This window comes from Vespula vulgaris, chromosome 14 (assembly GCF_905475345.1).
Source record: "Vespula vulgaris chromosome 14, iyVesVulg1.1, whole genome shotgun sequence".
In the NCBI taxonomy this organism is placed as follows: Eukaryota; Metazoa; Arthropoda; class Insecta; order Hymenoptera; family Vespidae; genus Vespula; species Vespula vulgaris.
In genome coordinates this window covers 5,186,096-5,203,147 of record NC_066599.1, presented here as the reverse complement: position 1 = coordinate 5,203,147, position 17,052 = coordinate 5,186,096, and the positions used below count along the sequence as shown (strand labels likewise).

The window sequence follows — 17,052 nt, the reverse complement described above, 5'->3', positions numbered from 1 at the left end:
CTTAATCAGTGGTATTACATCTTACGTTGATACATTAGTGAAGAGCTTTGTTATCTACGGCCAGTTGAAAGGCATCTTAACTATTAACCGAAGTACTGAAATCTTTTATCAAAAGTCTTAACGTTAACGACAAACGAATAAAACATTGTATTAGAGTTTAATTCGATATCTTCCATTGTATCTTCCGATATAATAATGTAAAGTTTATTAACCAGAAGTAGAATCATATATCTAATTAAAAATAAACAACTAATAGATTTCGTTCCATTACAAAAATATATATACATACACTTATGCGTACACATTAAAAGTATTGCTAATAGAAAATCAATGGAATTATAGAAAACATTTCATTGTAAATTGATGCCGAAAATAACAAATACCCTTCAATAATGTAAAATTTTTTCTTTTTCTATCAAGTTTTAATTTCTTTTCTAATCAATTTAAACATTTTTAGTTCATAATGAATTGTATCAATAACAATATCAGACATGTAATTTTGGCTCCTTGCAGCACAAAGGTTGCTCGTTACTGTCTATACAATATAATAAAATCTCAAGTAATACCCAAGAGAAAGACTACTATAAACTTTGTGTATGTGTGTGTGGGTGTGTATATTATGTATCTAGTTATGTACATATGTACATATATACATATCTATCTATTTACAAACGTATGTTTAAACGGGATCTTTCAAGTGTCCAACTCGGTGGTTGCGGAAAGACTGATATCATACGATATTCGACCAAAAGTAAATAAGATAAGGTGTATTTAGATACATCAGCTGATAAAGAAACATATAAACATTGTAATAAGATTTGTTTTGTATACGCCCGCTAGTAAATGCTATAAACATTCTCTTTTTCTTTCAGTGTGATAATATTATATATATATATATATGTATATATATATATATATATATATTAAAATTTTAATAATTTAATTAGTTAAATAATCAAAATCAAAAAATAAAAGAAAGCAACAGGAATAGAAAAATACGAGACCTCATCGAAAACTCCGTTTGTTAGGACAGATGTCCTTCCTCGTAAACAATGAACTTTAATCTCTCTCTCTCTCTCTCTCTTCCTCGCTCTATTTTGCTATTTTTTTCTCAATTTTTCTGTATGCACGTGTACGCGTATGTACGTAATACGTATATGCCTTTTAACAAATGTAATATCGTTTGGTATCGATATATTTTATATATTGAAAGATCGTCGACGATCGAACGTGATGCGTGTACGTGATCGTGACACCCTTATTTCAATATTGTAAATTTAATTTGTCAACGAGGTATAAATTCTATATTCATTTAAATACACATACATTGATATGTGTATGAATAATGCATATTAATCATAATACGCATTAAATGACACGTTTAAATAAAATCCCACATTAAAATTTACATTGTACTAGCTACATATACCACATAAGAACAAGAAAGCAAAATTGAATATACCAAGATACTTTGTTCTTCTTCTTCTTTTTCATATTATTGTTGTTATTATTATTGTTATTATTATTCTTATTGTCTTTATAAATCAATCATAATTGAAGATATTGGGAAATAAACATGAAATTTCTTTCTTAATCTTCTTAACTGTTTTTTTTCTTCTTCTTTTCTTTTATATGAATAATAAGAAGTATAAGGTATCATAATAGGATACCTATGTAATCGTCTTTCCTTTGAATAGGTCTTTGATATAATTGTACTTTGGATGGCTGATGTTTCCCTTATAGAGTGCCTTTTTGTCAAGAAGCTAACAAAGTTTCCTTTCAATTTAATCTCGATATCGTTCTATGTTTTATTCAAAATTCTCGATTCGTTTACCCTTCCACTTTCTCTCTCTCTCTCTCTCTCTCTCTCTCTGTATTTATATATACATAATATATAATATATAATATATATATATATATCTGTATATATCTCAATCTGTATCAGAAATGAGTAACTCAGGGTTTATAAAAAAACATTATCATATACGTATTCATGTACGTATCAATGCAATTACCACTTACATTTTGCATCGAAGAATGACAATAGTCGACTATAATTAGTGAATTTCTTAATCAGTGGTATTACATCTTACGTTGATACATTAGTGAAGAGCTTTGTTATCTACGGCCAGTTGAAAGGCATTTTAACTATTAACCGAAGTACTGAAATCTTTTATCAAAAGTCTTAACGTTAACGACAAACGAATGAAACATTGTATTAGAGTTTAATTCGATATCTTCCATTGTATCTTCCAATATAATAATGTAAAGTTTATTAACGAGAAGTAGAATCATATATCTAATTAAAAATAAACAACTAATAGATTTCGTTCCATTACAAAAATATATATACATACACTTATGCGTACACATTAAAAGTATTGCTAATAGAAAATCAATGGAATTATAGAAAACATTTCATTGTAAATTGATGCCGAAAATAACAAATACCCTTCAATAATGTGTAATTTTTTCTTTTTCTATCAAGTATTAATTTCTTTTTAAACAATTTAAACATTTTTAGTTCATAATGTATCAATAACAATATCAGATATTTAATTTTGGCTCATTGCAGAACAAAGGTTGCTCGTTACTGTCCATACAATATAAGAAAATCTCAAGCAATACCCAAGAGAAAGACTACTGTATACTTTGTGTATGTGTGTGTGGGTGTGTATATTATGTATCTAGTTACGTACATATGTACATATACACATATGTATCTATTTACAAATGTATGTTAGTATGGGATCTTCCAACATTCCACCTCGGTGGTTGCCGAAAGACTGATCTCATACGATATTCGACAGAAAGTAAATAACATAAGTTGTATTTAGATATTTCAGCTTATATAGAAACATATAAACATTGTAATAAGATTTGCTTTGTATACGTCAGCTAGTAAATGGTATAAACATTCTCTTTTTCTTTCAGTGTAATAATATTATATATATATATATATATATATATATATATTAAAATTTTTATAATTTAATTAGTTAATTAATCAAAATCAAAAAATAAAAGAAAGCAACAGGAATACAAAAATACGAGACCTCATCGAAAACTCCGTATGTTAGGACAGACGTCCTTCCTCGTAAACAATGAACTTTCATCTCTCTCTCTCTCTCTCTCTTCCTCGCTCTATTTTGCTATTTTTTTTTAATTTTTCTGTATGCACGTGTACGCGTATGTACGTAATACGTATATGCCTTTCAACAAATGTAATATCGTTTGGTATCGATATATTTTATATATAGAAAGATCGTCGACGATCGAACGTGATGCGTGTACCTGATCGTGACACCCTTATTTCAATATTGTAAATTTAATTTGTCAACGAGGTATAAATTCTATATTCATTTAAATACACATACCTTGATATGTGTATGAATAATGCATATTAATCATAATACGCATTAAATGACACGTTTAAATGAAATCCCACATTAAAATTTACATTGTACTAGATACATATACTACATAAGAACAAGAAAGCAAAATTGAATATACCAAGATACTTTATTCTTCTTCTTCTTCTTCTTCTGCATATTATTGTTGTTGTTATTATTGTTATTATTATCCTTATTGTATTTAGAAATCTATCATAATTGAAGATATTGGGAAATAAAGATGAGATTTCTTTCTTATTCTTCTTAACTGTTTTTTTTTTCTTTTTCTTTTCTTTTATATGAATAATAAGAAATATAAGGTATCATAATCAGAGACATATGTAATCTTCTTTAATTTGAATGGGTTTTTGATATAATTGTACTTTGGACGCCTAATGCTTCCTTATCGAATGCCTTTTTGTCAAGAGCTAACAAAGTTTCTTTTCAATTTAATCTCGATATCGTTCTTTGTTTTATTCAAATTCTCGATTCGTTTACCCTTTCTTTCTCTCTCTCTCTCTCTCTCTCTCTCTCTCTCTCTCTCTCTCTGTATATATATATACATATTATATATAATATATAATATATATGTGTATATATATATATATATATATATATATATATATATATATATCTGTATATATCTCAATCTGTATCAGAAATAAACTCACGGTTTATAAAAAAACATTATCATATACGTATTCATCTGCGTATCAATGCAAATACGACTTACATCTTGCATCGAAAAATGACAATAGTCGACTATAATTAGTGAATTTCTTAATCAGTGGTATTACATCTAACGTTGATACATTTGTGAAGGGCTTTGTTATCTACGGCCAGTTGAAAGGCATATTAACTATTAACCGAAGTATTGAAATCTTTTATCAGAAGTCTTAACGTTAACGACAAACGAATAAAAGATTGTATTAGAGTTTATTTCCAATTTTCCAGCTTGGTGGTTGCCGAAAGACTGATCTCATATGATATTCGACAGAAAGTAAATAACGTAAAGTGTATTTAGATATTTCAGCTTATATAGAAACAAATAAACATTGTAATAAGATTTGCTTTCTATACGTCAGCTAATAAATGGTATAAACATTCTCTTTTTCTTTCAGTGTAATATATATATATATTAAAATTTTTATAATTTAATTAGTCAATTAATCAAAATCAAAAAATAAAAGAAAGCAACAGGAATAGAAAAATACGAGACCTCATCGAATACTCCGTTCGTTAGGACAGACGCCCTTCCTTGAAAACAATGTACTTTCATCTCTCTCTCTCTCTTTGTCTCTTCCTCGCTCTGTTTTGCTATTTTTTTCTTAATTTTTCTGTATGCACGAGTACGCGTATGTACGTAATACGTATATGCCTTTTAACAAATGTAATATCGTTTGGTATCGATATATTTTATATATAGAAAGATCGTCGACGATCGAACGTGATGCGTGTACCTGATCGTGACACCCTTATTTCAATATTGTAAATTTAATTTGTCAACGAGGTATAAACTCTATATTCATTTAAATACACATACATTGATATGTGTATGAATAATGCATATAAATCATAATACGCATTAAATGACACGTTTAAATGAAATCCCACATTAAAATTTACATTGTACTAGATACATATACTACATAAGAACAAGAAAGCAAAATTGAATATACCAAGATACTTTATTCTTCTTCTTCTTCTTCTTCTTCATATTTTTGTTGTTATTATTATTGTTATTATTATTCTTATTGTCTTTATAAATCAATCATATTTGAAGATATTGGGAAATAAAGATGAGATTTCTTTCTTATTTTTCTTAACTGTTTTTTTTTTTTTTTCTTTTCTTTTATAGGAATAATAAGAAATATATGGTATCATAATCGGATACATATGTAATCGTCTTTAATTTGAATGGGTTTTTGATATAATTGTACTTTGGATGGCTGATGTTTCCCTTATAGAGTGCCTTTTTGTCAAGAAGCTAACAAAGTTTCCTTTCAATTTAATCTCGATATCGTTCTATGTTTTATTCAAAATTCTCGATTTGTTTACCCTTCCTCTTTCTCTCTCTCTCTCTCTCTCTCTGTATTTATATATACATAATATATAATATATAATATATATATATATATATATATATATATATATATATAGATATATCTGTATATATCTCAATCTGTATCAGAAATGAGTAACTCAGGGTTTATAAAAAAACATTATCATATACGTATTCATCTGCGTATCAATGCAAATACGACTTACACCTTGCATCGAAAAATGACAATAGTCGACTATAATTAGTGAATTTCTTAATCAGTGGTATTACATCTTACGTTGATACATTTGTGAAGAGCGTTGTTATCTACGGCCATTTGAAAGGCATTTTAACTATTAACCGAAGAATTGAAATCTTTTATCAAAATTCTTAACGTTAACGACAAACGAATAAAAGATTGTATTAGAGTTTAATTCGATATCTTCCATTGTGTCTTCCAATATAATAATGAAAAGTTTATTATCGAGAAGTAGAATCATATATCTAATTAAAAATAAACAACTAATAGATTTCGGTCCATTACAAAAATATATATACATACATTTATGCGTACACATTAAAAGTATTGCTAATAAAAAATCAATGGTATTATAGAAAACATTTCATTGTAAATTGATGCCGAATATAACAAATACCCTTCAATAATGTGTAATTTTTTCTTTTTCTACCAAGTATTAATTTCTTTTTAATCAACTTAAACATTTTTAGTTCATAATGTATCAATAACAATATCAGATATTTAATTTTGGCTCATTGCAGAAGAAAGGTTGCTCGTTACTGTCTGTACAATATAATAAATCTCAAGCAATACCCAAGGAAAGACTACTATATACTTTGTGTATGTGTGCGTGGGTGTGTATATTCTGTATCTAGTTATGTACATATGTATCTACTTACAAACGTATGTTTATACGGGATCTTCCAACATTCCACCTCGGTGGTTGCCGAAAGACTGATCTCATACGATATTCGATAGAAAGTAAATAACATAAGTTGTATTTAGATATTTCAGCTTATATAGAAACATATAAACATTGTAATAAGATTTGCTTTGTATACGTCAGCTAGTAAATGGTATAAACATTATCTTTTTCTTTCAGGGTAATAATATATATATATATATATATATATATATATATATATATATATATTAAAATTTTTATAATTTAATTAGTTAATTAATCAAAATCAAAAAATAAAAGAAAGCAACAGGAATAGAAAAATACGAGACCTCATCGAAAACTCCGTTTGTTAGGACAGACGTCCTTCCTCGTAAACAATGAACTTTCATCTCTCTCTTTCTCTCTCTTCCTCGCTCTATTTTGCTATTTTTTTCTTAATTTTTCTGTATGCACGTGTACGCGTATGTACGTAATACGTATATGCCTTTTAACAAATGTAATATCGTTTGGTATCGATATATTTTATATATAGAAAGATCGTCGACGATCGAACGTGATGCGTGTACCTGATCGTGACACCCTTATTTCAATATTGTAAATTTAATTTGTCAACGAGGTATAAACTCTATATTCATTTAAATACACATACATTGATATGTGTATGAATAATGCATATTAATCATAATACGAATTAAATGACACGTTTAATTGAAATCCCACATTAAAATTTACATTGTACTAGATACATATACCACATAAGAACAAGAAAGCAAAATTGAATATACCAAGATACTTTATTCTTCTTCTTCTTTTTCATATTATTGTTGTTATTGTTGTTCTTATTATTGTTATTATTATTCTTATTGTCTTTAGAAATCAATCATAATTGAAGATATTGGGAAATAAAGATGAGATTTCTTTCTTAATCTTCTTAACTGTTTTTTTTCTTCTTTTTTTCTTTTATATGAATAATAAGAAGTATAAGGTATCATAATCGGAAACCTATGTAATCGTCTTTCATTTGAATGGGTCTTTGATATAATTGTACTTTGGATAGCTGATCTTTCCTAATCCAGTGCCTCTTTGTCAAGATCTAACAAAGTTTCTTTTCAATTTAATCTCGATATCGTTCTTTGTTCTATTCAAATTCTCGATTCCTTTACCCTTTTTCTTTCTCTCTCTCACACACTCTCACTCTCTGTATATACATTAATATATATATATATATATATATATATATATATATATATATTATTTTATACGTATATATCTGAATCTGTATCAGAAATGAGTAACTCAGTGTTTATAAAAAAACATTATCATATACGTATTTATCCCCGTATCAATGCAAATACGACTTACATCTTGCATTGAAAAATGACAATAGCCGACTATAATTAGTGAATTTCTTAATCAGTGGTATTACATCTTATGTTGATACATTTGTGAAGAGCTTTGTTATCTACGGCCAGTTGAAAGGCATTTTAACTATTAACCGAAGTATTGAAATCTTTTATCAAAAGTCGTAACGTTAACGACAAACGAATAAAAGATTGTATTAGAGTTTATTTCCAATTTTCCAGCTCGGTGGTTGCCGAAAGACTGATCTCATACGATATTCGATAGAAATTAAATAACATAAGTTGTATTTAGATATTTCAGCTTATATAGAAACATATAAACATTGTAATAAGATTTGCTTTGTATACGTCAGCTAGTAAATGGTATAAACATTCTCTTTTTCTTTCAGTGTAATAATATTATATATATATATATATATATATATATATATATATTTAATTTTTATAATTTAATTAGTTAATTAATCAAAATCAAAAAAAAAAAGAAAGGAACAGGAATAGAAAAATACGAAACCTCATCGAAAACTCCGTTTGTTAGGACAGACGTCCTTCCTCGTAAACAATGAACTTTCATCTCTCTCTTTCTCTCTCTTCCTCGCTCTATTTTGCTATTTTTTTCTTAATTTTTCTGTATGCACGTGTACGCGTATGTACGTAATACGTATATGCCTTTTAACAAATATAATATCGTTTGGTATCGATATATTTTATATATAGAAAGATCGTCGACGATCGAACGTGATGCGTGTACCTGATCGTGACACCCTTATTTCAATATTGTAAATTTAATTTGTCAACGAGGTATAAACTCTATATTCATTTAAATACACATACATTGATATGTGTATGAATAATGCATATTAATCATAATACGAATTAAATGACACGTTTAATTGAAATCCCACATTAAAATTTACATTGTACTAGATACATATACCACATAAGAACAAGAAAGCAAAATTGAATATACCAAGATACTTTATTCTTCTTCTTCTTTTTCATATTATTGTTGTTATTGTTGTTCTTATTATTGTTATTATTATTCTTATTGTCTTTAGAAATCAATCATAATTGAAGATATTGGAAAATAAAGATGAGATTTCTTTCTTAATCTTCTTAACTGTTTTTTTTCTTCTTCTTTTCTTTTATATGAATAATAAGAAGATTAAGGTATCATAATCGGAAACCTATGTAATCGTCTTTCATTTGAATGGGTCTTTGATATAATTGTACTTTGGATAGTTGATCTTTCCTAATCCAGTGCCTCTTTGTCAAGATCTAACAAAGTTTCTTTTCAATTTAATCTCGATATCGTTCTTTGTTCTATTCAAATTCTCGATTCCTTTACCCTTTTTCTTTCTCTCTCTCACACACTCTCACTCTCTGTATATACATTAATATATATATATATATATATATATATATATATATATATATATATTTTTATATACGTATATATCTGAATCTGTATCAGAAATGAGTAACTCAGGGTTTATAAAAAAACATTATCATATACGTATTTATCCCCGTATCAATGCAAATACGACTTACATCTTGCATTGAAAAATGACAATAGCCGACTATAATTAGTGAATTTCTTAATCAGTGGTATTACATCTTATGTTGATACATTTGTGAAGAGCTTTGTTATCTACGGCCAGTTGAAAGGCATTTTAACTATTAACCGAAGTATTGAAATCTTTTATCAAAAGTCGTAACGTTAACGACAAACGAATAAAAGATTGTATTAGAGTTTATTTCCAATTTTCCAGCTCGGTGGTTGCCGAAAGACTGATCTCATACGATATTCGATAGAAAGTAAATAACATAAGTTGTATTTAGATATTTCAGCTTATATAGAAACATATAAACATTGTAATAAGATTTGCTTTGTATACGTCAGCTAGTAAATGGTATAAACATTCTCTTTTTCTTTCAGTGTAATAATATTATATATATATATATATATTTAAATTTTTATAATTTAATTAGTTAATTAATCAAAATCAAAAAAAAAAAGAAAGGAACAGGAATAGAAAAATACGAAACCTCATCGAAAACTCCGTTTGTTAGGACAGACGTCCTTCCTCGTAAACAATGAACTTTCATATCTCTCTCTCTCTCTTCCTCGCTCTATTTTGCTATTTTTTTCTTAATTTTTCTGTATGCACGTGTACGCGTATGTACGTAATACGTATATGCCTTTTAACAAATGTAATATCGTTTGGTATCGATATATTTTATATATAGAAAGATCGTCGACGATCGAACGTGATGCGTGTACCTGATCGTGACACCCTTATTTCAATCTTGTAAATTTAATTTGTCAACGAGGTATAAATTCTATATTCATTTAAATACACATACATTGATATGTGTATGAATAATGCATATAAATCATAATACGCATTAAATGACACGTTTAAATAAAATCCCACATTAAAATTTACATTGTACTAGCTACATATACCACATAAGAACAAGAAAGCAAAATTGAATATACCAAGATACTTTGTTCTTCTTCTTCTTCTTCATATTATTGTTGTTATTATTATTGTTATTATTATTCTTATTGTCTTTATAAATCAATCATAATTGAAGATATTGGGAAATAAACATGAAATTTCTTTCTTAATCTTCTTAACTGTTTTTTTTCTTCTTCTTTTCTTTTATATGAATAATAAGAAGTATAAGGTATCATAATAGGATACCTATGTATCGTCTTTCATTTGAATAGGTCTTTGATATAATTGTACTTTGGACGGCTAATGCTTCCTTATCGAATGCCTTTTTGTCAAGAGCTAACAAAGTTTCTTTTCAATTTAATCTCGATATCGTTCTTTGTTTCATTCAAATTCTCGATTCGTTTACCATTTCTTTCTCTCTCTCTCTCACTCTCTCTCTGTATATATATATACATATTATATATAATATATAATACATATATATATCTGTATATATCTGAATCTGTATCAGAAATGAGTAACTCAGGGTTTATAAAAAAACATTATCATATACGTATTCATGTACGTATCAATGCAATTACAACTTACATTTTGCATCGAGAAATGACAATAGTCGACTCTAATTAGTGAATTTCTTAATCACTGGTATTACATCTTACGTTGATACATTTGTGAAGAGCTTTGTTATCTACGGCCAGTTGAAACGCATTTTAACTATTAACGGAAGTATCGAAATCATTTATCAAAACTCGTAACTTTAACGACAAACGAATAAAAGATTGTATTAGAGTTTATTTCAATATCTTCCAATGTATCTTCCAATATAATAATGTAAAGTTTATTAACGAGAAGTAGAATCATATATCTAATTAAAAATAAACAACTAATAGATTGCGTTCCATTACAAAAATATATATACATACATTTATGCGTACACATTAAAAGTATTGCTAATAAAAAATCAATGGAATTATAGAAAACATTTCATTGTAAATTGATGCCGAAAATAACAAATACCCTTCAATAATGTGTAATTTTTTCTTTTTCTATCAAGCATTAATTCCTTTTTTAATCAATATAAGCATTTTTAGTTCATAATGAATTCTATAAATAACAATATCAGATATTTAATTTTGGCTCATTGCAGAACAAAGGTTGCTCGTTACTGTCTATACAATATAATAAAATCTCAAGCAATACCCAAGAGAAAGACTACTATATACTTTGTGTATGAGTGTGTGGGTGTGTATATTGTGTCTAGTTATGTACATATGTACATATATACATATCTATCTATTTACAAACGTATGTTTAAACGGGATCTTTCAAGTTTCCAACTCGGTGGTTGCCGAAAGACTGATCTCATACGATATTCGACAGAAAGTAAATAACATAAGTTGTATTTAGATATTTCAGCTTATATAGAAACATATAAACATTGTAATAAGATTTGCTTTGTATACGTCAGCTAGTAAATGGTATAAACATTCTCTTTTTCTTTCAGTGTGATAATATTATATATATATATATGTATATATATATATATATATATATATATATATTAAAATTTTAATAATTTAATTAGTTAAATAATCAAAATCAAAAAATAAAAGAAAGCAACAGGAATAGAAAAATACGAGACCTCATCGAAAACTCCGTTTGTTAGGACAGACATCCTTCCTCGTAAACAATGAACTTTCATCTCTCTCTCTCTCTCTCTCTTCCTCGCTCTATTTTGCTATTTTTTTCTTAATTTTTCTGTATGCACGTGTACGCGTATGAACGTAATACGTATATGCCTTTTAACAAATGTAATATCGTTTGGTATCGATATATTTTATATATAGAAAGATCGTCGACGATCGAACGTGATGCGTGTACCTGATCGTGACACCCTTATTTCAATCTTGTAAATTTAATTTGTCAACGAGGTATGAATTCTATATTCATTTAAATATACATACATTCATATGTGTATGAATAATAAATATTAATCATAATACGCATTAAATGACACGTTTAAATGAAATCCCACATTAAAATTTACATTGTACTAGATACATATACTACATAAGAACAAGAAAGCAAAATTGAATATACCAAGATACTTTATTCTTCTTCTTCTTCTTCTTCATATTATTGTTGTTGTTATTATTGTTATTATTATCCTTATTGTATTTAGAAATCAATCATAATTGAAGATATTGGGAAATAAACATGAAATTTCTTTCTTAATCTTCTTAACTGTTTTTTTTCTTCTTCTTTTCTTTTATATGAATAATAAGAAGTATAAGGTATCATAATAGGATACCTATGTAATCGTTTTTCCTTTGAATAGGTCTTTGATATAATTGTACTTTGGATGGCTGACGTTTCCCTTATAGAGTGCCTTTTTGTCAAGAAGCTAACAAAGTTTCCTTTCAATTTGATCTCGATATCGTTCTATGTTTTATTCAAAATTCTCGATTCGTTTACCCTTCCTCTTTCTCTCACTCTCTCTCTCTCTCTCTGTATTTATATATACATAATATATAATATATAATATATATATATATATCTGTATATATCTCAATCTGTATCAGGAATGAGTAACTCAGGTTTTATAAAAAAAACATTATCATATACGTATTCATCTGCGTATCAATGCAAATACGACTTACATCTTGCATCGAAGAATGACAATAGTCGACTATAATTAGTGAATTTCTTAATCAGTGGTATTACATCTTACGTTGATACATTAGTGAAGAGCTTTGTTATCTACGGCCAGTTGAAAGGCATCTTAACTATTAACCGAAGTACTGAAATCTTTTATCAAAAGTCTTAACGTTAACGACAAACGAATAAAACATTGTATTAGAGTTTAATTCGATATCTTCCATTGTATCTTCCGATATAATAATGTAAAGTTTATTAACCAGAAGTAGAATCATATATCTAATTAAAAATAAACAACTAATAGATTTCGTTCCATTACAAAAATATATATACATACACTTATGCGTACACATTAAAAGTATTGCTAATAGAAAATCAATGGAATTATAGAAAACATTTCATTGTAAATTGATGCCGAAAATAACAAATACCCTTCAATAATGTAAAATTTTTTCTTTTTCTATCAAGTTTTAATTTCTTTTCTAATCAATTTAAACATTTTTAGTTCATAATGAATTGTATCAATAACAATATCAGACATGTAATTTTGGCTCCTTGCAGCACAAAGGTTGCTCGTTACTGTCTATACAATATAATAAAATCTCAAGTAATACCCAAGAGAAAGACTACTATAAACTTTGTGTATGTGTGTGTGGGTGTGTATATTATGTATCTAGTTATGTACATATGTACATATATACATATCTATCTATTTACAAACGTATGTTTAAACGGGATCTTTCAAGTGTCCAACTCGGTGGTTGCGGAAAGACTGATATCATACGATATTCGACCAAAAGTAAATAAGATAAGGTGTATTTAGATACATCAGCTGATAAAGAAACATATAAACATTGTAATAAGATTTGTTTTGTATACGCCCGCTAGTAAATGCTATAAACATTCTCTTTTTCTTTCAGTGTGATAATATTATATATATATATATATATGTATATATATATATATATATATATATTAAAATTTTAATAATTTAATTAGTTAAATAATCAAAATCAAAAAATAAAAGAAAGCAACAGGAATAGAAAAATACGAGACCTCATCGAAAACTCCGTTTGTTAGGACAGATGTCCTTCCTCGTAAACAATGAACTTTAATCTCTCTCTCTCTCTCTCTCTTCCTCGCTCTATTTTGCTATTTTTTTCTCAATTTTTCTGTATGCACGTGTACGCGTATGTACGTAATACGTATATGCCTTTTAACAAATGTAATATCGTTTGGTATCGATATATTTTATATATTGAAAGATCGTCGACGATCGAACGTGATGCGTGTACCTGATCGTGACACCCTTATTTCAATATTGTAAATTTAATTTGTCAACGAGGTATAAATTCTATATTCATTTAAATACACATACATTGATATGTGTATGAATAATGCATATTAATCATAATACGCATTAAATGACACGTTTAAATAAAATCCCACATTAAAATTTACATTGTACTAGCTACATATACCACATAAGAACAAGAAAGCAAAATTGAATATACCAAGATACTTTGTTCTTCTTCTTCTTTTTCATATTATTGTTGTTATTATTATTGTTATTATTATTCTTATTGTCTTTATAAATCAATCATAATTGAAGATATTGGGAAATAAACATGAAATTTCTTTCTTAATCTTCTTAACTGTTTTTTTTCTTCTTCTTTTCTTTTATATGAATAATAAGAAGTATAAGGTATCATAATAGGATACCTATGTAATCGTCTTTCCTTTGAATAGGTCTTTGATATAATTGTACTTTGGATGGCTGATGTTTCCCTTATAGAGTGCCTTTTTGTCAAGAAGCTAACAAAGTTTCCTTTCAATTTAATCTCGATATCGTTCTATGTTTTATTCAAAATTCTCGATTCGTTTACCCTTCCACTTTCTCTCTCTCTCTCTCTCTCTCTCTCTCTCTGTATTTATATATACATAATATATAATATATAATATATATATATATATCTGTATATATCTCAATCTGTATCAGAAATGAGTAACTCAGGGTTTATAAAAAAACATTATCATATACGTATTCATGTACGTATCAATGCAATTACCACTTACATTTTGCATCGAAGAATGACAATAGTCGACTATAATTAGTGAATTTCTTAATCAGTGGTATTACATCTTACGTTGATACATTAGTGAAGAGCTTTGTTATCTACGGCCAGTTGAAAGGCATTTTAACTATTAACCGAAGTACTGAAATCTTTTATCAAAAGTCTTAACGTTAACGACAAACGAATAAAACATTGTATTAGAGTTTAATTCGATATCTTCCATTGTATCTTCCAATATAATAATGTAAAGTTTATTAACGAGAAGTAGAATCATATATCTAATTAAAAATAAACAACTAATAGATTTCGTTCCATTACAAAAATATATATACATACACTTATGCGTACACATTAAAAGTATTGCTAATAGAAAATCAATGGAATTATAGAAAACATTTCATTGTAAATTGATGCCGAAAATAACAAATACCCTTCAATAATGTGTAATTTTTTCTTTTTCTACCAAGTATTAATTTCTTTTTAATCAACTTAAACATTTTTAGTTCATAATGTATCAATAACAATATCAGATATTTAATTTTGGCTCATTGCAGAAGAAAGGTTGCTCGTTACTGTCTGTACAATATAATAAATCTCAAGCAATACCCAAGGAAAGACTACTATATACTTTGTGTATGTGTGCGTGGGTGTGTATATTCTGTATCTAGTTATGTACATATGTATCTACTTACAAACATATGTTTATACGGGATCTTCCAACATTCCACCTCGGTGGTTGCCGAAAGACTGATCTCATACGATATTCGATAGAAAGTAAATAACATAAGTTGTATTTAGATATTTCAGCTTATATAGAAACATATAAACATTGTAATAAGATTTGCTTTGTATACGTCAGCTAGTAAATGGTATAAACATTATCTTTTTCTTTCAGGGTAATAATATTTTATATATATATATATATATATATATATATATATATATATATATATTAAAATTTTTATAATTTAATTAGTTAATTAATCAAAATCAAAAAATAAAAGAAAGCAACAGGAATAGAAAAATACGAGACCTCATCGAAAACTCCGTTTGTTAGGACAGACGTCCTTCCTCGTAAACAATGAACTTTCATCTCTCTCTTTCTCTCTCTTCCTCGCTCTATTTTGCTATTTTTTTCTTAATTTTTCTGTATGCACGTGTACGCGTATGTACGTAATACGTATATGCCTTTTAACAAATGTAATATCGTTTGGTATCGATATATTTTATATATAGAAAGATCGTCGACGATCGAACGTGATGCGTGTACCTGATCGTGACACCCTTATTTCAATATTGTAAATTTAATTTGTCAACGAGGTATAAACTCTATATTCATTTAAATACACAAACATTGATATGTGTATGAATAATGCATATTAATCATAATACGAATTAAATGACACGTTTAAATGAAATCCCACATTAAAATTTACATTGTACTAGATACATATACTACATAAGAACAAGAAAGCAAAATTGAATATACCAAGATACTTTATTCGTCTTCTTCTTCTTCTTCTTCATATTTTTGTTGTTATTATTATTGTTATTATTATTCTTATTGTCTTTATAAATCAATCATAATTGAAGATATTGGGAAATAAAGATGAGATTTCTTTCTTATTTTTCTTAACTGTTTTTTTTTCTTTTTCTTTTCTTTTATAGGAATAATAAGAAATATATGGTATCATAATCGGATACATATGTAATCGTCTTTAATTTGAATGGGTTTTTGATATAATTGTACTTTGGATGGCTGATGTTTCCCTTATAGAGTGCCTTTTTGTCAAGAAGCTAACAAAGTTTCCTTTCAATTTAATCTCGATATCGTTCTATGTTTTATTCAAAATTCTCGATTTGTTTACCCTTCCTCTTTCTCTCTCTCTCTCTCTCTCTCTCTCTCTGTATTTATATATACATAATATATAATATATAATATATATATATATATATATATATATATATATATATATATATATCTGTATATATCTCAATCTGTATCAGAAATGAGTAACTCAGGGTTTATAAAAAAACATTATCATATACGTATTCATCTGCGTATCAATGCAAATACGACTTACACCTTGCATCGAAAAATGACAATAGTCGACTATAATTAGTGAATTTCTTAATC

General features: G+C 27.3%; 1 long non-coding RNA gene across 5 annotated transcripts in view; it reads right to left on the bottom strand.

Annotated features, from left to right (window-relative positions):
* The window catches only part of LOC127069129 (uncharacterized), a 46,394-nt gene extending 31,799 nt beyond the window's left edge, over positions 1-14,595 (bottom strand). For 2 of the 5 annotated variants that reach the window (XR_007783366.1, XR_007783365.1), the window contains exons 1-3: positions 14,136-14,595; positions 9,767-10,001; positions 2,768-3,056 (exon numbers count right to left, since the gene is read on the bottom strand). This is a non-coding gene — a long non-coding RNA (uncharacterized LOC127069129). Of the gene's footprint in view, positions 1-1,243; positions 1,706-2,767; positions 3,057-3,294; positions 3,378-4,935; positions 6,551-9,766; positions 10,002-14,135 lie in introns of those variants that run through there. The other 3 variants (XR_007783369.1, XR_007783367.1, XR_007783370.1) reach the window with 3 other exon arrangements.
* Positions 14,596-17,052: the final 2,457 nt, after the last annotated feature.